This window comes from Gossypium hirsutum, unplaced genomic scaffold (genome assembly GCF_007990345.1).
Source record: "Gossypium hirsutum isolate 1008001.06 unplaced genomic scaffold, Gossypium_hirsutum_v2.1 scaffold_120, whole genome shotgun sequence".
In the NCBI taxonomy this organism is placed as follows: domain Eukaryota; kingdom Viridiplantae; phylum Streptophyta; class Magnoliopsida; order Malvales; family Malvaceae; genus Gossypium; species Gossypium hirsutum.
This window is the reverse complement of record NW_024402820.1, coordinates 27,501-50,007: the sequence shown is the minus strand read 5'-3', so window position 1 is coordinate 50,007 and position 22,507 is coordinate 27,501. Positions and strand designations below refer to the sequence as shown.

The window sequence follows — 22,507 nt, the reverse complement described above, 5'->3', positions numbered from 1 at the left end:
CGAAGAACAACAGAAGAACGAACTTGAAAGATGAACAAAAGCAACAGAAAGTAAGAACACTTGAGGGAAAAGTTTGAGTGAATACTCTCAGAATTCTATTAACAACTGAACAATTTACAATGAGTCGAGAGTCCACTATTTATAGCTGAGGCTCTCCAAAATCAACGGTCTAAATCAAAATACATCAATGGCTACAATTAAAAGCTATCACAATATCAAATCTCTAAGATTTCATAATCCTATCTTCTAAAGATTTCATTTAATATCTAGGATCACATATCTGCAAAGATCACCTTCCATATTTGCGAAGCATATCTTCAGAAGATCACTTTCCTTATTTGCCAAGCTCCGGAGATGGGCTTTTAAATCCTCCAGGCAATGAACCAGTCCCGTTGGGCCAAATGACCTCCCTCGAATGCAATGGATCGTATGAATCTGCTATGGTTGTAAGATCCCATGCGCAACCCATGACATTCTCCCCCACTTTTTCTAGCGACGCCCTCGTCGCGTCCTCCTCATGGAACTGGTCAATCTTTCCTTGAAACTGCCACAGTGCCTCAGCAGGTTCCCAACTTGCTTCGCTGTCAGGAAGTCCCTTCCATCGAACTATGTATTCATGACACAGTCGATGGTACTTTTTTCTAATCACACGGTCTGCCTCAATGGTTTCAACATCACGGTCATAAGAGACCTTTACCTCCATTGGCGCTCGTTCAGTCTTGCCCCGATACAGATCTTCTTGTCCCAATGAAATGGCTTAAGCATACTTACATGGAACACTGGGTGGACTTTAAGTTTTGGAGGCAACTCAAGCTTGTAGGCCACCTTGCCCACTCTCGTCACAACTTTAAACGGCCCCTCATACCTTCGCTCAAGCCTTTGTGCAAGCCTGTATATTGGAACATCAAGTGTAGTTTGGCAAGGACTCAGTCACCCACTTGAAATTGCACGTCTCTTCGGTTCTGATCGGCCCACTTCATATTGCTCTTGCTTGCCTTGTGTAAACAAGCCCTAGCCAAGTCATTCTTCTTTTTCCAATCCTTCGCAAATCGATAAACTGCCGGATTTGGTCCTGTATAGCAGGTCACAACAGCGTTGGGTGTGAGTGGTTGTTGGCCCGTCACTATCTCAAACGGACTTTGGTTCATTGCCCCTTTTCGCTGCAAGTTATATGAGAATTGAGCCACATCCAATAACTTTGGCCAATCCCTTTGTGTGGCACTCACATAGTGTCGCAGATATGTCTCCAACAATGCATTTACATGTTCAGTTTGCCCATCGGTTTGCGGATGCATACTCGTGGAAATGTTCAAATCTAAGCCCATTGACTTGAACAACTCTGTCCAAAACCGACCTGTAAATCGCCCATCTCGATCACTGACAATAGACTGTGGCACTCCCCAATATTTCACCACATCTCTAAGGAGAGCTGCCTCCTCAGCAGGGCATTCCTTGGTGGCTAGAGTGAACGTCGTGTACTTCGAAAACTTGTCCACCACAACAAGAATACTTGCAAACCCGCCAGACTTAGGCAAACCAACAATAAAATCCATGGATAAACTCTCCCATGGTCTTTCCGGAATGGGCAAGGGTTGAAGCAAACCGGCTGGGGTCTTTAACTCAACCTTGTCTTATTTGCAAACTAGACAAGTCTTCACATAAGTTTCCACATCATCACTCATGTGAGGCGAATAACAACGTTCCTCCAAAAGGGCCAAAGTACGGTGCATCCCTGGGTGGCCCGCCCATCTCGAGTCATAGCACTCTTTCATGACTTCCTTACGTAGCTTCCCATAATGAGGCACATAGAGGCGACGCCCCTGGGTGTATAGTAGCTCTCCATCAAGCCAAAATCTTCTCGTTTTTCCTTCCTTGGCCAACTCTATCAAATTTTTGGCTGTAGGATCATGGGACAATCCTTCTCGAATGCATTCCAATAGGGAACCATCAGGTTGGCTAATTGCCGCAAATTCCATCTTTAGGCTCAGTGCGTCAGCCACAATGTTGGCACTCCCCGGCTTGTACTCCATTGTAAAGTCAAAATCAGCTAAGAAAACCTACCAACGAGCCTGTTTAGGAGACAAATTTTTCTAGGTTAGAAAATAACTGTTGGAAACATTATCGGTAAGGACCATGAACTTGGAACCCAATAAATAATGTCTCCAAGTGCGCAAGCAATGCACCACTGCAGTCATCTCTTTCTCTTGGACTGTATATCTTCGTTCCGTCCCATTAGGCTTTCGACTCTCGAAAGCAATAGGATGTTCATCTTGCATCAGTACTCCCCCGATAGCATAATCTGATGCATCTGTGCGTAACTCATAAGGCTTCGAAAAATTCGGCAAGGCAAGCACGGGTTCTCTCGTCATTTCTTGCTTCAATTGATTAAAGGTCCTCTCACATTCCGGATTCCAATCCCATACCTTCCCTTTTTTCAACATGTCTGTCAAGGGTGTGGTAATTCTCGAGTAGCCTTTGATAAAGCATCGATAGTAATTTGCCGACCCAAGGAAACATCTCAACTCCATCACCTTGGTTGGAGGTTCCAACTCGAAAATGGCTCGAACCTTGCTCTTATCCATTTGGATCTTACCCCTTCCCACAATGTGGCCTAGGAATGACACCTCTCGTTGGGCAAATGAGCACTTCTCCTCATTAACAAACAACTCATTTTCCCTCAAAGTTTGGAACACCTCCCTCAAGTGTCCCACATGCTCCTCGAGAGACTTGCTATACACCACAATATCATCAAGGTAAACAACCACAAAACAATCAAGAAAATGTTGAAGTACCTTATTCATTAGGGTGCAGAATATAGCTGGGGCATACATGAGTCCAAAAGACATCACAAGGTACTTATACGAACCATACCGTTTTACACAAGCTGCCTTTGGCTCATCCCCATCGGCTATCTGAACTTGATGGTACCCCGATCTCAAATCCAACTTGGTAAACCATCTTGCACTACCAAGATGGTTGAACAAATCTGCAATAAAATGAATAGGGTACCTGTTCTTTACAGTGATCTTGTTTAGAGCCCGATAATCGATGCACATTCTTAAGGACCCATCATGTTTCTTTTGAAACAACACCGGCGCACCGTACGTGGATTTGGATGGTCTAATGAATCCCGTATCCGAAAGCTCTTTCAATTTTTTTCGTAACTCTTCTAACTCTGGCGGAGCCATACGATAGGGGGCCTTGCTGGCGGCACCACGTTGGACACTAACTCAATTTTGTGGTCCACCTCCCTCTTTGGTGGAAAACTTTTTGGCAACTGAGCAGGCATCACGTCGCCAAAACACTGCAACAATTGCCTCACTTCTTTTGGGATCTCACTAACAGACTTAACGGTATCCTCGATCTTCAAGGTGGCTAAATAAGAGACTTCATCCCTACGCACTTCTTTAGCAAATTGAATTGCTGACAGTGTTTTTCCCTCCAAGCTTCTTTTCCTTGTCATTCTCATCATGCATGGATGGTTCGAACCCAAAATCACCATGTAATCACTCGAAGTGGCAATAAGCGCATTAACATGATTAAGAAAACTTAATCCAACCACACAATCATAGTCATCGAGTGGTATTACCTTAATGGATACCTTGCCTCCCAATCACCCAGTTAAAGATTCACTCCCTTAGCAATACCCTTGATCGGGACACTTTCTGAGTTCACTGTTTTGATCTGACCCAACTCATTCTCTACCTTGAGCCCAAGTTTTCGAATAGCCTCTTCGGACATGAACAAATCAGACGCACCAGTGTCGACCAGCGCATTCAATTTTCTACCGGCTACAATGATGTCCACAAACATCAGCCCATGACTCATTCTATCTTCCACACCCCCTAATATCAAATCGAGATTTTTATCCTCCACATCTGACTCTCCCTTTGCTTCCATAGTCGTGAGAGCGGCCTTCTTTGGGCAGTCCCTAATTATATGTGGACCATCACAGTGAAAGCAACTTATAGGCCCACTCTTTCTCTTCTCCCAAGGTTTCTTACTGTTGCCGTTCCTAGTGGGCCTTTCTTTATCTCCCCCACTATTACCCTTTTGATTGAATCTGGGCTTAGAAGAATTCGCATTGTCTTTCTTCCCACCAAATTCAGCAAGTGATTCTGCCACTGACATCGCCTTGGTAAGTTCCTGGACTCCTCGGCGTTGCAACTCTTGCTTCGCCCACGGTTTTAACCCATCCATGAATGAAAAGAATGCCTCTTTCTTATCCATATCTGATATTTGAAGCATTAGTTCATTAAATTCCGGCACATACTCCCTCACAGTGCCTTGTTGCGCAAGCGGACGTAGCTTTACTCGAGCCTCATCCTCAGCATACTCTGGGTAAAACTGTGCTTTAAACTCACATCGAAACTTCTCCCAAGTTCCAGTTTTAGTCCCACCACGTCTCACATCAGTGGATCTACGACGCCACCATAACAAAGCAACGTTCGTGAGATACATAGCAGCAGTAGGTACCTTAGTGGCATCCTTCATAATGCCTTTGGCACGGAAGTATTGCTCGATTCCCCAAAGGAAGTTGTCCACATCTCTTGCAAACCTTGTTCCCTTGAACTCCTTGGGCTTGGGAACATCAACATTGGGCTTGGGTGCGACAGCAGCTAACCCTTCATTGCCCAAGGCAGCCTTGTACATTGTGAGTTCACCCTTGAGCTCCGCAATCTCCTCTTTTAAGGCCATTACCATAGCCTCAATGGCATAATACCTACCATTCAGCTTTTCAACATTATCCAACACATACTCTTTGAGTTGCTCCTGGATGGATTGCAACCCATCATGGAGCCTATCATCGACATCATCAATCCTCTCCTTGATATCTCCCACGGAATCCTCGAGAGTGATGAATCGATCCTCCAAAGCTGACAGTATGTCTCTCGTACGACTAGCTTTCCTAGCCCTTCCATGGGTCTCCATTCCCTCAACATTCTCAGCAACTTATATTGACATATTTCAGCAGTGCCTACAAACACTGGCTTGGATACCAACTGTCACGGACTTAGAGTTTTCCTACGCGATCCGTGCGGTCTTAGGCAGTTTCTTTGCTCAAAAATGCCTAAGTCGGCCTAACTCGCAACAATTATGGATTCAACAAAATTTCCTTTAAGCCAACCATGAAGAACAGCAGAAGAACAAAGTAAGAATGAACTTGGAAGATGAACAAAAGCAACAGAAAAAAAACACTTGAGAAAAAAGTTTGAGTGAATACTCTCAGAATTCTATTAACAACTGAACAATTTACAATGAGTAGAGAGTCCTCTATTTATAGCTGAGGCTCTCCAAAATCAAAATACATCAATCGCTATAATTAAAAGCTATCACAATATCAAATATCTAAGAGTACCTAATCGTTTCTTCTAAAGATTTCATTTAATATCTAGGATCACATATCTTCGAAGATCACCTTCCATATCTGCCAAGCATATCTTTAGAAGATCACTTTCCTTATTTGCCAATCCTTTTCCCGAGATTACAGATCCATTTTGCCGACTTCTCTTGCCTACATTGTTCCGTTGACTAGAGGTTGTTCACCTTGGAGACCTGATGCAGTTATGAGTAAGACCGAGCGCGGACGGCACTCAGCCCTGTAGATTTTCAAGGGCTGCTGGGGGCGCACCTGACACCACGCGACGTTCGGTGCTCTTCTGGCCGCTGGAACCCGCCTCCAGCTGAGCCATTTCCAGGGTGGGCAGGCCGTTAAACAGAAAAGATAACTCTTTCGAGGCCCCCTCCGACGTCTCCAAACTCCCTAACGTTGCTGTCAGACGTCGCGTATCGGTTGAGGAATTTAACCCGATTCCCTTTCGAAGCTCGTGTTAGACGCGCTATCGAACGGGCTTCCCCCGTCTCTTAGGATCGACTAACACATGTGCAAGTGCCGTTCACATGGAACCTTTCCTCTCTTCGGCCTTCAAAGTTCTCAATTGAATATTTGCACTGGCGGCCGCTTTGCCCGGGGTCGCGCCCCAGGTTTTACGCTGACCGTCGCACCCTCCTACTCATTGGGGCCTAGCCCTTGCCCCAATGGCTGAGTGTAGGTCGTGAGTTTAAGCGCCATCCATTTTCTGGGCTAGTTGATTCGGCAGATGACTTTTTACACACTTCTTAGCGGATTTCGACTTCCATGACCACCGTCCTGGTGTGTTAATCGACCAACAAACTTTGTGGATTCTAGCTTATGACGTCCTCATTATGACTTCTGAATGGCACTGACTTGATTCACCTCAATCTCGTCTCGACGCCTTAGCCTTTCCCTTCCTTCGGGACTTTTGCCTCAGTTTACGTCGCTTCTTAACTCGAACCGTCCTACTCGTTTGTACATCTCGATGACAAGAAGTTATGTCACTCTCTTTTCTACATTCTAACATTGCTCGAATAGAATCTTCGGGATTCACCACCCTTGGTTTTGGTTTGCCCACAGTCTCTCGGCCTCTTTGCTCAAGAACTTTGAAAGGGCACCTACGTTCCTTCCAAGTCAACAAGTTAGAATGCAAAACACTATCACAATGTTAAGAATGTACCTTTGCATTTACTCCGGTCAACTGTCCCACATGCATCACTTCTTTTTGCTAGAAGTCCGACGGACCACCCACCTCTCCCATAGGTGGAAGCCTTGTCGATGACTAGGCCAACTCCGATGCTTTACTCAACTTAAGCCTCATTGGTCCCAGCTTCACTGTTTTCATCGTAACTCTTTCCTCTAAGTCCGATGACAAACTCACCTCTTCCTTGGGTGGAAGCCCCTCCGACGACTCACCAAGCTCAGACGTTGCCTTTCTTTTGACTCTGGCTTGCTTTGGACAGTTCCGCGACTCATGCAGACCATGACACAAAAAGAACTTTACTAGCTTCTTTTCGCTCCTCTTTGCCCTCTTGGCTTCGGTTTTTCCCTTGCTCAAACCAAGCTTCTTGGGCTCCTTGTCTGCTCCATCATTCCCCACGATGACAGACTCTCTTGGACACTTCCGCAACCTATGCAGACCATGACACAAGAATCACTCCACTGGCTTCTTCTCGCTTTCGGCCTTCTTGGCCTCGACACCCCTTGCGCTCGAACCAAGTACCAAGCCTTTACCCACCGGCTTCTCCTTAAACACGGATTTCTTCAGACATTTCTTCAACATGTGTGGACCGTCGCAAAGAAAGCATTTCAGCTTGTCCCTTTTCCTATTGGGGTTCTTCTTCTCAATTCGTGGTTTCCCATTACCACAATCGTCGCTGTTGCCATTGCCATCAACAATATCCTCCTTGTGATCCATTTCACATACGCCCCTTTCCTCGGACTTAGAAGACCCCAGCTTGTCTTTCTCTAGGCCAAGCTTAACCACAGACTCAACTACCATCATGGCTTCCGACAGCTTTTGGACACCTCTTTGTTCCACATCCTGTCTGACCCATGGCTTCCATCCATTCTGAAAAGCAAGTAATGCCTCTCTTTCAGTCACCTCTGAAGCTTGGAGCATGAGTTCCTTGAACTCTCGAACATACTCCTCCATTGTGCCCCATTGCGTTATCCCTTGCAACTTTGCCCGAGCTTCTTCCTTGGCATATTCTGGGTAAAACTGTCCCTTCAATTCGCATTGGAACTCTTGCCATGTCCCAATCTTACCTTGCCTTTTATCTGTGGTCCTGCCTCGCCACCATAAAAGTGCAATGTCAGTAAGAAACATTGAAGCAGTGTTTACCTTAACCGCATCATCCATGATGCCTTTGGCACGGAAGTAGTTTTCCATCCTCCACAAGAAATTGTCCACATTGTATGCAGACCTTGTCCCCACAAACTCTTTTGGCTTCAGGACATCCTCATTACTGAGTGTTGTATTTGCCACTCCTTTCCCCACGGCTGCTCAACACAAGGCCAACTCTCCCTCGACCTCCTCTATTCATGTGCTCAAAGCCCTCGTCGTGGCCATTGTTTCCTCCTTCAAAGCCATCATCATGGCCTCGAGAGCATCATTCCTTTTCGACAACTTATCCCTGTGTGAATTAAACAACTCGTGTACCTTATCCACGGTGGAATCAAGAGACATCTTTACATAGTCTCTGGACTGCTCCTTCCAGTTTGCTATGCGGTCCTCGACCCCATAGAGTGCCTCCTTTACATCCTCCATGGATCCCTTGAGTTTACCCACATGTTCCTCTACTGCCAATAATGTCTCCCTCAAAGACTTCCTTGCCAACCTTTGTTCGAACTATTCTTTCGACATCCCAACGATGCCTTCGAACCAATAAGTCAGATATCACTTGATTCGAGCCAATAGCTCGTATACCACTTGTCACAGGGCTAGAGTTTTCTCTTATGATCCGTTCGGCCTTAGGCGATCCGTTCGTCCAAACTCGCCTAAGTCAGCCTTAACTCAAGTAAGGATTCCTTAAGAACTCCTCCAAGGCACCAAATTGAAGAGCAGAAGCGATTTATGCCAAAAGAAGCTAAACAAAAGAACAACAGAAAGAGCGCTCGCAAAGTGTTTGAGTAAATGTTCTCAATTCTCTTATTCACAAATAATAATGAAACAATGAATGGAGTGAGTACAACTAAGGGGGAGGCTCTATATTTATAGTTGAGCTGCCCAAAAACTGACGGTCATAATACATTTACATCGACAGATGAGATTAGCCATATCCCTTTATTTTAGGGATTTACAAGATATGCCATATCAAATCTAATCTAATCTTTACAAGATATGATTCCCTCTATCTTCTAAGATTAGTTACCATATTAGCCTAAGTTGCGATGTCTTCCTTATCGGGCCAACCAGGCTTCAATCTGACAGGCTTCTCCAATAGTTCTTTGAACCGAGCCAGTTCTCATGGGCCAAATGATCCCAATCTGAGCAGTAGACCTCCATTGGATGCATTTGGTGCGATGGTCACAGGCTTTGAACTACGGCCCGTGACATTTTCCCTCACCCATTCTCGCAACGTCCTCATTATGACTTCTGAATGGCAGTGACCTGATTCACCTCAATCTCGTCTCGAAGCCTTAGCCTTTCCTTTCCTTTAGGAATTTTGCCTCAGCTTACGTCGCTTCTTAACTCGAACCATCCTAGTCATTTGTACATCTCGATGACAAGAAGTTATGTCACTCTCTTTTCTACATTCTAATCTTGCTCGAATAGAATCCTCGGGATTCACCACCCTTGGTTTTGGTTTGCCCACAGTCTCTCAGCCTCTTTGCTCAAGAACTTCGAAAGGGCACCTACGTTCTTTCCAAGTCAACAAGTTAGAATGCAAAACACTATCACAATGTTAAGAATGTACCTTTGCATTTACTCCGGTCAACTGTCTCACATGCATCACTTCTTTTTGCTAGAAGTCCGATGCACCACCCGCCTCTCCCATAGGTGGAAGCCTTGTCGATGACTAGGCCAACTCCGACGCTTCACTCAACTTAAGCCTCATTGGTCCTAGGTTCACTATTTTCATCGTAACTCTTTCCTCTAAGTCCGATGACAAACTCACCTCTTCCTTGGGTGGAAGCCCCTCCGATGACTCACCAAGCTCAGACGTTGCCTTTCTTTTGACTCTGGCTTGCTTTGGACAGTTCTGCAACTCATGCAGACCACGACACAAAAAGAACTTTACTCGCTTCTTTTCACTCCTCTTTGCCCTCTTGGCTTCGACTTTTCCCTTGCTCAAACCAAGCTTCTTGGGCTCCTTGTCTGATCCATCATTCCCCTCGATGACAGACTTTCTTGGACACTTCTACAACCTATACAGACCATGACACAAGAATCACTCCACTGGCTTCTTCTCGCTTTCGGCCTTCTTGGCCTCGACACCCCTTGCGCTCAAACCAAGTACCAAGGCCTTCCCCACCGGCTTCTCCTTAAGTGCGGATTTCTTCAAACATTTCTTCAACATGTGTAGACCGTCGCAAAGAAAGCATTTCAGCTTGTCCCTTTTCCTCTTGGGTTTCTTCTTCCCAATTCATGGTTTCCCATTACCACAATCGTTGCTATTGCCATTGCCATCAACAATATCCTCCTTTTGATCCATTTCACATATGCCTCTTTCCTCGGACTTGGAAGACCCTAGCTTGTCTTTCTCTAGGCCAAGCTTGACCACGGACTCAACTACCATCACGGCTTATGACAGCTTTTGGACACCTCTTTGTTCCACCTCCTGTCTGACCCACGGCTTCAATCCACTCTGAAAAGCAAGCAATGCCTCTCTTTCGGTCACCTCTGGAACTTGGAGCATGAGTTCTTTAAACTCTCGAACATACTCCTCCATTGTGCCGCATTGCGTTATCCCTTGCAACTTTTCCCGAGCTTCTTCCTTGTGAATTCTGGGTAAAACTGTCCCTTCAACTTACATTGGAACTCTTGCCATGTCCCAATCTTACCTTGCCTTTTATCTGTGGTCCTGCCTCACCACCATAAAAGCGCAATGTCCGTAAGAAACATTGAAGTAGTGTTAACCTTAACCGCATCATCCATGATGCCTTTAGCACGGAAGTAGTTTTCCATCCGCCACAAGAAATTGTCCACATTGTATGCAGACCTTGTCCCCACAAACTCTTTCGGCTTCGGGACATCCTCATTACTGAGTGTTGTATTTGCCACTCCTTTCCCTACGGCTGCTCGACACAAGGCCAGCTCTCCCTCGAGCTCCTCTATTCATGTGCTCAAAGCCCTTGTCGTGGCCATTGTTTCCTCCTTCAAAGCCATCATCATGGCCTCGAGAGCATCATTCCTTTTCGATAGCTTATCCCTGTGTGAATTAAACAACTCGTGTACCTTATCCATGGTGGAATCAAGAGACATCTTTACATAGTCTCTGGACTGCTCCTTCCAGTTTGCTATGCAATCCTCGACCCCATAGAGTGCCTCCTTTACATCCTCCATGGATCTCTCGAGTTTACCCACATGTTCCTCTAGTGCCGATAATGTCTCCCTCAAAGACATCCTTACCAACCTTTGTTCGAACTATTCTTTCGACATCCCAACGGTGCTTTCGAACCAATAACTCAGATATCACTTGGTTCGAACCAATAGCTCAGATACCACTTGTCACAGGGCTAGAGTTTTCTCTTGCGATCCATTCGTCCAAACTCGCCTAAGTCAGCCTTAACTCAAGTGAGGATTCCTTAAGAACTCCTCCAAGGCACCAAATTGAAGAGCAGAAGCGATTTATGCCAAAAGAAGCTAAACAAAAGAACAACAGAAAGAGCGCTCGTAAAGTGTTTGAGTAAATGTTCTCAATTCTCTTATTCACAAATAATAATGAAACAATGAATGGAGTGAGTACAATTGAGGGGGAGGCTCTATATTTATGGTTGAGCTCCCCAAAAACTAATGGTCAAGATACATTTACATCGACAGTCGAGATTAGCCATATCCCTTTATTCTAAGGATTTACAAGATATGCCATATCAAATCTAATTTAATCTTTACAAGATATGATTCCCTCTATCTTCTAAGATTAGTTACCATATTAGCCTAAGTTGCGATGACTTCATTATCGGGCCAACCAGGCTTCAATCTGAGAGGCTTCTCCAAGAGCTCTTTGAATCGGGCCAGTTCTCGTAGGCCAAATGATCTCCATCTGAGCAATAGACCTCCATGCATTTGGTACGATAGTCACGGGTTTGAACTGCGGCCTGTGACACTAGACGGTTCGATTAGTCTTTCGCCCCTATACCCAAGTCAAACTAACGATTTGCACATTAGTATTGCTGCGGACCCCCACCAGAGTTTCCTCTGGCTTCGCCCTCGTCAGGCATAGTTCACCATCTTTTGGGTACTAACAGTCATGCTCTCACTCGAAACCTTCTCAGAAGATCAAGGTCGGTCAGTGGTGCACCCGCGAGGGATCCCGCCAATCAGCTTCCTTGCACCTTACGAGTTTTCTAGCCTGTTTACTCGCACACATGTCAGACTCCTTGGTCCGTGTTTCAAGACGGGCTGAGTGGGGAGTCCGCAGGGCAACGCCCGGAGCACGCAGGTGCCAAAGCACACCGAGACAGCGCGTGCTAAATCCCAAGATTGAGTCGACTACGTCTCCACGGGTGTATCAAATGCCCGAGCTTGGGTAGCAGCCACGACACGCGTCGGTCCACGCCCTAAGCCGGTCGGCAGACCGGTTCTCACTGTTCCACACCCGATCGAGACCCATCATCGGCCCCCATCCGCTTCCCTCCTGACAATTTCAAGCACTCTTTGTCTCTCTTTTCAAAGTCCTTTTCATCTTTCCCTCGCGGTACTTGTTCGCTATCGGTGCCTTGGATAGAATTTACCGCCCGATTAGGGCTGTATTCCCAAATAACCCGACTCGTAGATAGTGCCTTGTGGAACAGGGTCCAAGCACGACGGGGCTCTCACCCTCTCCGGCGCCCCTTTCCAGGGGACTTGGGCCTGGTCCGTCGCTGAAGACGCTTCTCCAGACTACAATTAGGACTCCGATGGCGATCGATTCTCAAGCTGGGCTTTTCCTTATTCGCTCGCCGCTACTAGGGGAATCCTGGTAAGTTTCTTTTCCTCCGCTTATTGATATGCTTAAACTCACTGGGTAATCCCGCCTGACTTGGGGTCGCGATGTTAGCACCGTCCTTGCGAGGCCAAAAGGCTCTAAAGGTCTCGATTGACGAACGTGCATGACGCTGAACAAGGTTGCTTACAACATTACCACTGATCATCGTGACAATGATGTCGTCGAGGTCTCAAATTTAGGCCAACCACAGGCTGTGATAGCACGGGAGGCCAATTTCCCCCTGCGGTCCAACCGAGGCTCGAGGGCTTATGGTTGGATGGGCGCAAAGATGCGTGACACCCAGGCAGACGTGCCCTCGGCCGAATGGCTTAGGGTGCAACTTGCATTCAAACACTCGATGGATCACAGGAGTCTGCAATTCAGACCAGGTATCGCATTTTACTATGTTCTTCATCGATACGAGAGTCGAGATATCCGTTGCCGAGAGCCATTTTGCATATTTTTTGACAAGAGAACAAAATCACTGAAGCATCGACACCGTAAATTGTGCGGCGATGGAGGACGTGCCCCTTTTTTTGTTTCGATTCCTTGGCGCGATTCGCCCTGCGAGTTTGTTTGTTTTGCCTTGAAGAGGTTGAGCCCGACATCTCACCCCACACGATGGGCAAAGGGATGACGAGACTGACAGCTCCGACATACGGAAGTGGCTATAGGCGAGGATGCACTCGCACCACCTCCGGTGTTGTTTACAATGCGTTCACGGGTCGTTCTGCTGGGTAGGTTTCAACAGAGATCCTTCCGCAGGTTCACCTACGAAAACCTTGTTACAACTTCTCCTTCCTCTAAATGATAAGGTTCTGTGGACTTCTCGCGACATCGAGGGCAGAGAACCACCCACGTCGCCGCGATGTGAACACTTCACCAGACCATTCAATCGGTAGGTGCCAATGGTGCTCGAGGCTCCCGCTCATCCAAGCACCATAGTTGCCGATGCTGCTCGAGGCTCCTGCCCATCCGATCACCAAGGTTGCCGATGGTGTCTGAGGCTTCCGCACATCTGAGCCACCAAGGTGCCGATGCTGCTCGAGGCTCCCGCATATTCGAGCCACCAAGGTGCCGATGGTGCCTAAGGCTCCCGTACGACCAAGGTCTTAGTTTGTCGATGGTGTCTGAGGCTCCTGCATATCCGAGCACCCAGGTGCCGATGGTGCCCGAGGCTCTCGAACGACCAAGGGCCTAGGTTGCTGATGCTGTCCGAGGTTCTCGCACATCCAACACCAAGGTGTTGGTGGTGCTCGAGGCTCCCGCACATAACAGCACCGAGGTGCCGATTGTATCCGAGGCTCTCGTACGACCAAGGGCCTCGTTTTCCAATGGTGTCCGAGGCTCCCGCACATCCGAGAACCCAGGTGCCGATGGTGCCCGATGCTTTTGCACGACCAAGGGCCTAGGTAGCCGACGGTGCTTGAGGCTCCCCCAAGACCAATGGCCTAGTTTTTTGATGGTGTCCGAGGCTCCTGCACATCCGAGCACCTTGGTGCCGATGGTGCTCGAGGCTCTCGCATGACTAAGGGCCTAGGTTACCGATGGTGCCCGAGGCTTCCGCACGACCAAGGGCCTAGTTTGCCGATAGTGTCCGAGGCTCTCGCACATCCAAGCAACTAGGTGTCGATGGTGCCCGAGGCTCTCGCACGACCAAGGGCCTATTTTACCGATGATGCTCGAGGCTCCCACACGACCAAGGGTTTAGTTTCTAGATGGTGTCCGGGGCTCCCGCACATCCGAGCGCCCAGGTGCCGATGGTGCCCGAAGCTCTCGCACGACAAAAGTACTATGTTGTCGATGGTGTCCGAGGTTCCCACACATCCAAGCACCCAGGTGTCGGTGGTGCTCGAGGCTCCGCAAGACCAAGGGCCTAGGTTGCTGAATGTGTTCGAGGCTCCCGCACATCATAGTACTGAGGTATCGCTGGTGCCCGAGGCTCCTGCACTACCAAGGGCCTAGTTTACCGATGGTGTCCGAGGCTCCTGCACGACCAAGGGCCTAGGTTACCGACAGTGTCCGAGGCTCCCGCACATCATAGCACCAAGGTGTCGATGGTGCCCGAGGCTCCTGCACGACCAAGAGCCTAGTTTGCTGATGGTGTCCGAGGCTCCCGCCTATCCGAGTGCCCAGGTGCCAGTGGTGCCTGAGGCTTTCACACGACCAAGGGCATAGGTAGCCGATGGTGCCTGAGGCTCCCGCAAGAACAAGGACTTAGTTTGCCGATGGTGTCTAAAGCTCCCGCACATCCGAGCGTCCAAGTGCTGATGGTGCCCGAGGCTTTCGCACGACCAAGTGCCTAGGTTGCTAATGGTCCCCGAGGGTCCCGCACGACCAAGGGCCTAGTCTGCCGATTGTGTTCGAGGCTCTCGCACATCCAAGCACCTAGGTGCCGATGGTTCCCGAGGATCTCACACGACCAAGGGCCTAGGTTGCCTATGGTGTCTGAGGCTCCTGCACATCCTAGCACCAAGGTGCCGGTGGTGCCCGAGGCTCCCGCACGACCAAGGGACTATGTTGCCAGAATGGCTTGCCAGAGCACTACCGGGACAATTCGTCAGAGCACCGCCAGATGGATCATCGTAGTACCGCCGGTTAGGTGGGGGCACCGACGTCCGGGTATACGGTGGGCATGGGCAGTGCCCTGGACAACCCCTTCTCGCCCAATATCATCTCCCCCTAAAGAGCTAAAAAAACTTTATCAATGTGCTACCAGGAGACACTCGTATGTTTGAAACGGGAACACTTTTCTTTCGCCCACACATCTGAGGCACCAGGGTGCCGTTGTTGCTTGAGGCACTCGCACATCCAACGTTCTAGGTTCCCGATGGTGTCCAAGGCTCCCGCACATCCAAGCACTACGATGCCAATGGTGCTCGAGGCTCTCGCACGACCAAGGGCCTAGGTTGCCGATGGTGCCCGAGGCTCCCGCCCGACCAAGGGCCTAGGTTGTCGATGGTACCCGAGGCTCACGTACAACCAAGGGGAGGGACTGGGACGATTCGTTCATTGTTGGGTACATCACATGTAACGATATCTAAATTCTACCTTTACGATTGCACAGGGAGCGGGACGATTTGTTCATTGTTGGGTACGTCACATGTAATGATATCCAAATTCTACCTTTGGGATTTGGAAGAGACTCGTTGCATCATTTTTTATATTCTGGGAGGCCTGGATGGATCACCGTCGAGGACCTAACCGGCGGTGGAGGGCACCGACGTCCGGTCATGCGATGGGCGTGGGCAGTGCCCTGGATAACCCCTGGTCGTTCAACATCACTTCCCTCCTAAAGAGCAAAAAAAACTTTATCAATGAGTTACCAGGCGACAATCATATGTCTAAAACAGGGACAGGTTTCATATGTCTGAAACAGGAACACTTTTTTTAGCCCAACGCTTCCGCATCGAGAGGGGCCCAATGTGCTCAATGGTGCTCGACGCTCAGGCACATCTGAGGCATCAAATCTTATCTAATCTTTACAAGATATGATTTCCTCTATCTTCTAAGATTAGTTACCATATTAGACTAACTTGCCATGTCTTCATTATCGGGCCAACCAGGCTTCAATCTGACAGGCTTCTCCAATAGCTCTTTGAATCAGGCCAATTCTCGTGGGCCAAATGATCCCCATCTGAGCAATAGACCTCCATTGGAAGCATTTGGTGCGATGGTCACGGGCTTTGAACATCAGCCCGTGACACTAAATGGTTCGATTAGTCTGTCGCCCCTATACCCAAGTCAGAGGAACGATTTGCACGTCAGTATCACTACGGGCCTCCACCAGACACTCAGCCTCTTCCACTGACAACCTAAGCTCTTTAAAACCCCCACCTCCTCCTAAGACAATGCCTTCTTCATCCCTTATAATTGTCCCATATCCGATTCTATTTTTGCCCACTGTAGCGTCAAAATTTATTTTAATGAAGCCCTTTGGTGGTCTTTTCCACTTTTTCTCCCCAATGTTATTTGAGAGTAAAGATTTATTCACCATGTTGAATATTTGAAATTCTTTATTCAGGTTGCTGGCTCTTTCCCATATCTGCTGAGCCTCCTCTTCTTTACCCCTGAAGATGTGGTTGTTCCTGTTATTCCAACAGTTCCATAAAATTGTTATCAGATCGGCCATAGCTCTCTTATCGAGGATACGCATCATCTCTTCCAACCAGTCAATGCACTGATCGTAATTCTTAGAAATAAAGCTCTTGGACCATCCACCTTTCGAAAGAACAGCTCTTGAGGTTGGGCAATCTTTTAACGCATGTAACAGCATTTCGGCTTTAGCTCCGCATCTCAGGCATCCCTTGTCGAAACCTTGTCTGATAGTAGCGATCTTACAATTCGTCAAGAGAATCTCATGCCCCACCCTCCACATAAAAACCCGGATCTTCGGTAAAGTTTTAAGCTTCCATATGGCTTTCCAAAAAAACCTGTGAGGGCTATATCCTATTTCTTTCAACAGCAGCCAGGAATAGACAAACTTTGAAGTAAAACATCCATGTGGGTTATGAAACCATATCATTCTATCCACTTGTCCCTCATCACTAATGGGAATGTTACAGATCTTTTCACCCTAGTCACATCAATAAACTTGCTTCACTTTGTTTGCGTCCCACGTTCTGCTATCCGCAAGCCACAGGTCATTTACCCTATTTTCATTTTGGTTTAGGGTGGTTCTTTTAATAGCGTCGCCATTGAGTCCTTTCATACCCCAATTATCAGCCCAAATGTTTATCTTCTCACCATTTCCGACCTGCCATCCAAATCCTTCTTTCAGCACTTTCATCATTTTCGCAATGCTTGACCAGGTGAAGGATGCTTTGTCAACCTTTTTTGCGTTAAAAATGCTGCCATCAGGAAAGAATTTTGAAGACAGAATTTTGAAACAGAGGGAGTCTGTGTTGTTTATTAGTCTCCACACTTGACGCCCTAAGAGAGCCAAGTTGAAAAGGCGAACATCATGTATTCCAAGTCCTCCCATAGCCTTCGGTTTACATAAGGTTTTCCATGGAATCATAGTCCAGTATCTTCCTTTCTCCTTTCCCGCCCAGCAAGCTCTGCTTAGCTTTGCCTGGATATCATTAATAATGCCTTTGGGCGCCAAGAAAATCGACATAGCATACGTGGGAATGGCTTGGAGCACAGCTTTGATGAAGACTTCCTTTCCTCCAAAGGAGAGTAATCTTTTTGTCCAACTATTTATCCTACAAGACATTTTATTAGTTATCTCATTAAAAGGTGCAGATTTCTTCTTACCTATCGGAATAGGGAAGCCTATGTAGTTATTTAGATTTTCCACCACCGTCATGCCAAGGAGACCACTGATGATTGTTCTCTGATCACGTGATGTGTTTGGGCTAAACAGGACCATTGACTTTTCAAAATTAATCTCTTGGCCTGAATTATAAGAGAAAATATTGAGCATGTTAACTAGACTCTCCACATCACCCTTTTTATTCCTGACAAATAACAGAGCATCATCATCAAAAAATAGATGGTTTATTCTAGGACCGTTCCTACTTTCCCGGATACCCCTTAACAAAATATTATCCTGAGCATGGATAAGCATTCTCGAAAAAGCTTCCATACAAAATAAAAACAAATAAGGATATAGGGGGTCCCCTTGACGGAGACCCCTCTCGGGGATGAAAAATTCAGATAAAACATTATTTCATTTAACGATATATTTAACCGAGTGAACACATTCAATTATTTTTGCAATCCACTTTCCATCAAATCCCATTTTCTTCATAACTGTTTCAATGAAGTTCCACTCCACACGGTCATAGGCTTTGCTCATGTCGAGCTTGACCACCAACCCTTTATTGGGACCATTTTTAGAACTTTGAAGGTAATGGAGAAGCTCATGCTCTATAATGATATTATCATGTATCATCCTGCCCGGCACAAATGCGCTTTGATTTTGGCTGATGCAATTTGGTAGGACAGCTTTTAGCCAATTTGCATACACCTTTGAGATGATCTTGTAGACAAACCTGCACAAGCTGATAGGGCGATAGTTAGTAAGCTCACATGGATCTCTAATCTTAGGGATTAAAATGATCATTGTATCATTAAGGCTAGGGATATCCTTTCTTCCTTTTAGAATATCCAAGCAGAATCTAATAGAGTCCTTTCCCACTATCTCCCAATGGTGCTTGAAAAAATTTCCCGATAGACCATCAATACCAGGGCCTTTATTTGGGTCAATTTGCTTGATAGCCTGAAGAACCTCTTCCACTCTATATATCATATTGAACCTTTCATTTGTTTCCCTCGTAACGCACTCTTTTATATACCCCATCTCTTGGATATTAGCATTTTGACCATTTGACCGAAACAAGTTCACAAAATAATCTTTAGCAACCTTACATATGTCATTACTATTTGTCACCTAATTTCCTACCGCATCTTTAATCTTCACAATGTTATTCTTTTTTAAACGACCAGTAACTTTAGCATGGAAGTACTTAGTGTTACGATCTCCCTCCCTAAGTCATCTTGACCTAGACCTTTGAGCCTAGTAGCTCTCTTCCCTAGCGTATAGAAAATTAAACCTTCTGCGAGCTTCCTTTAGCGTTTTCGCGCTATCCTCTCTGTTGGCAGAATCAATGATCAGCTCAATCTGTTTCTCCAATTTCCGTACTTTACTATTCATTTTTCCATATTTCTTACATTTCCGGGGACCAAGGGACGACCTAACTCTATCCATCTTTTCCTTGTAGTTTGTACCCTCCCTGTTCCAAGCTTTTTCAATAACCTTTTTTGCTTCCTCGTCACCAACCCAACAGACATCAAACCTGAAGCACAATCTCTTGTCTTTTGGGTAATCTATCGGTTTCTGCCCCCATAAGTCTAAAATAATCGCGTCATGATCGGACTAAGTTTGTCTTACCACTTTAGAAGCAATAAACGGAAAGCTTTCAACCACTACCACCGAGGTGAGGAATCTATCAAGTCTCTCTTTTATCAGCCTCCCCTTATTCCTATTGTTTACCCATGTAAAGCATCCACTATCAGGCTTCATATCAACTAAAGCCACCTCATCCATGACTTCTTTGAACTCATTCATCTGGGCCCTTACTCCCCTTCGACCTCCTTCTTTCTCAGTGTCATTCAGTACAACATTAAAATCTCTCCCAACCACCCACTCCTCCCCAACCAATTCTCCAACCCTCCGCAGAATATCCCAAGAGCTTCTTCTAAGGCTCGAATCCGCATGCCCATAGAAACCCATAACTCGATGTCACTTCCCCCTAAAGAGCTAAAAAAACTTGGTCAATTCGCTACCAGGCGACATACATGTGTCTGAAACAAGGACACTCTTTTTTTAGGTTCCATATGTCTGAAACAGGGACACTTTTCTTAGCCCAACGCTTTCGCACCAATAGGGGCCAAAGTTTTCGGTGGTGCTTGGGGCTTCCACACATTCGAGGCACCAAAGTGCCAATGCTGCTCGAGGCTCTTACACATCCAAGCACCAAAGTGCCAATGCTGCTCGAGGCTCTCGCACATCCGAGCCACCAAGGTGCTGGAGGCTCTTGTTCCAAAAGAGGAGGGACCAAGATGATTTATTCATTATTGGGTATCGGAATTCTACCCTTGTATTGGGGAGGGACCGGGACAATTCATTCATTGTTGGGTACCGAACGTGTACCTTCGGTATTGGGGAGGGACTCGGTTCATCATTTTTGTATATTCTGAAATGCCTCATCGGGATGGATCACCAGAGCACCGCCAGGAACCTAACCGCTAACAGGTCAGCAACGACGTCCGGGAATGCAATGGGACGGGCAGTGCCCTGGATAACCCCTGCTCGCTCAATGTCACTTCCCCCTAAAGAGCTAAAAAAACTTGGTCAATGCGCTACCAGGCGGCATACATGTGTCTGAAACAAGGACGCTCTTTTTTTAGGTTTCATATGTCTGAAACAGGGACACTTTTCTTAGCCAAACGCTTCCGCACCAACAGGGGCCGAAGTTCTCGATGGTGCTCGGAGCTCCCACACATCCGAGGCACCAAGGTGCCGACGGTGCTCGAGGCTCCCGCACATCCAAGCACCAAAGTGCCAATGCTGCTCGAGTCTCCCGCATATCTGAGCTACCAAGGTGCCAATTCTGCTCGAGGCTCCAGCACATCTGAGCCACCAAGGTGCCAACAGTGGGGATCTCCCCCACATGTATGAAACAGGGACAATTTTTTTGGGCCAATTGCACTTAGTGACTTAGTGTTTTCAACTGAAAATTTTGCTGTTGACCCAAAACAAATACAAGAAGCTGAATGTTGGGTCCATGAAATATGGCATGATGGCACGGCGGGGCAGAAAATTAAACAAGTGCCCGGATTTACCAGCAAAGGCCCCCCCCCCCGTTTTGCCATGTTTCCCGAAGGGGTCGGCATGGCTAGGTGTTTAACTAACTCCTTACACCAAGTCCCCCACTTGGGGACCCCAGGGTCGGGTCATACAAAAGAACGAAGGGTGGCGAGAGGCGAGGATGGCCCTGCACCAGTTCCAGTGTTGTTTGCAACGCGTTCACAGGTCGTTCTGCTAGGCAGGTTTCGACAATGATCCTTCCACAAGTTCACCTGCGGAAACCTTATTACGACTTCTCCTTCCTCTAAATGATAAGGTTCAGTGGACTTCTCACTATGTCGCAGGCAGTGAACTTCCCACGTCACCGTGATCTGACACATACGCCCCTTTCCTCGAACTTGGAAGTCCCAAGCTTGTCTTTCCCTAGACTAAGCTTGACCACAGACTCAACTATCGTCATGGCTTTCGACAGCTTTTGGACACCTCTTTGTTCCACCTCCTTTCGACCCACGGCTTCAATCCATTCTGAAAAACAAGCAATGCTTCTCTTTCGGTCACCTCTGAAACTTGGAGCATGAGTTCCTTGAACTCTTGAACATACTCCCCTACTGTGCCCCGTTGCGTTACCCCTTGCAACTTTGCCCAAGCTTCTTCCTTGGCAAATTCTGGGTAAAACTTCCCTTCAATTCGCATTGGAACTCTTGCCACGTCCCAATCTCACCTTGCCTTTTATTTGTGGACCTGCCTCGCCACCATAAAAGCGTAATGTCAGTACGAAACATTGAAGCAGTGTTTACCTTAACTGCATCGTCTACGATGCCTTTGGCATGGAAGTAGTTTTCTATCCTCCACAAGAAATTATCCACATCGCATGCAGACAAACTCTTTCAACTTTGGGACATCCTCGTTATTGAGTGCTACATTTGCCACTCCTTTCCCCACGGCTGCTCGACACAAGGCCAGCTCTCCCACGAGCTCGTCTATTCTTGTGCTCAAAGCCCTCGTCGTGGCCATTGTTTCCTCCTTCAAAGCCATCATCATGGCCTCGAGAGCATCGTTCCTCTCCGTTAGCTTTTTCTTTTGGGAATCTAGCGACTCTTCCATACTATCCTTTTAGAAAGTGAGACACATGGTCAAACAATCCCTAGACTGCTCCCTCAAGTCTTCAACGCTTTCTCCAAGTGAAATGTCTCACTCTTTTGCATCCTCCGTGGACTCCTCAAGTTTACCTACGCGTTCCTCAACAGCCGATAACATCTCCCTCAAAGACTTTCTCACCCATCTTTGTTAAAACTCTTCTCTTGACATCCCAACGGTGCCTTTGAACTAACAACTCAGATATTACTTGGTTCAAACCTGGCTCGGATACCACTTGTCACGGGGCTAGAGTTTTCTCTTGCGATTCGTGCGGGCTGAGGCTATCTGTTTGTCCAAACTCGCCTAATTCAGCCTTAACTCAAGTGAGGATTCCTTAAGAACTCCTCCAAGGCACCAAATTGAAGAGTAGAAGTGACTTATGCCAAAAGAAGAACAACAAAGAACAACAGAAAGAACGCTCGCAAAGTGTTTGAGTAAATGCTCTCTATTCTCTTTTTCACAAAGAATAATGAAACAATGAATGGACTGAGTACAACTGAGGGGGCGGCTCTCTATTTATAGTTGAGCTCCCCCAAAACCGACGGTCAAGATACATTTACATCG

At 47.0% G+C, this 22,507-nt stretch overlaps 1 non-coding gene across 1 annotated transcript; it reads right to left on the bottom strand.

Moving 5' to 3' along the window:
* Positions 1-12,783: 12,783 nt before the first annotated feature.
* LOC121226330 (5.8S ribosomal RNA) lies at positions 12,784-12,939 on the bottom strand. The gene has a single exon (XR_005924172.1). It is a non-coding gene; the product is annotated as a 5.8S ribosomal RNA (ribosomal RNA).
* Between the last annotated feature and the right edge of the window lie 9,568 nt (positions 12,940-22,507).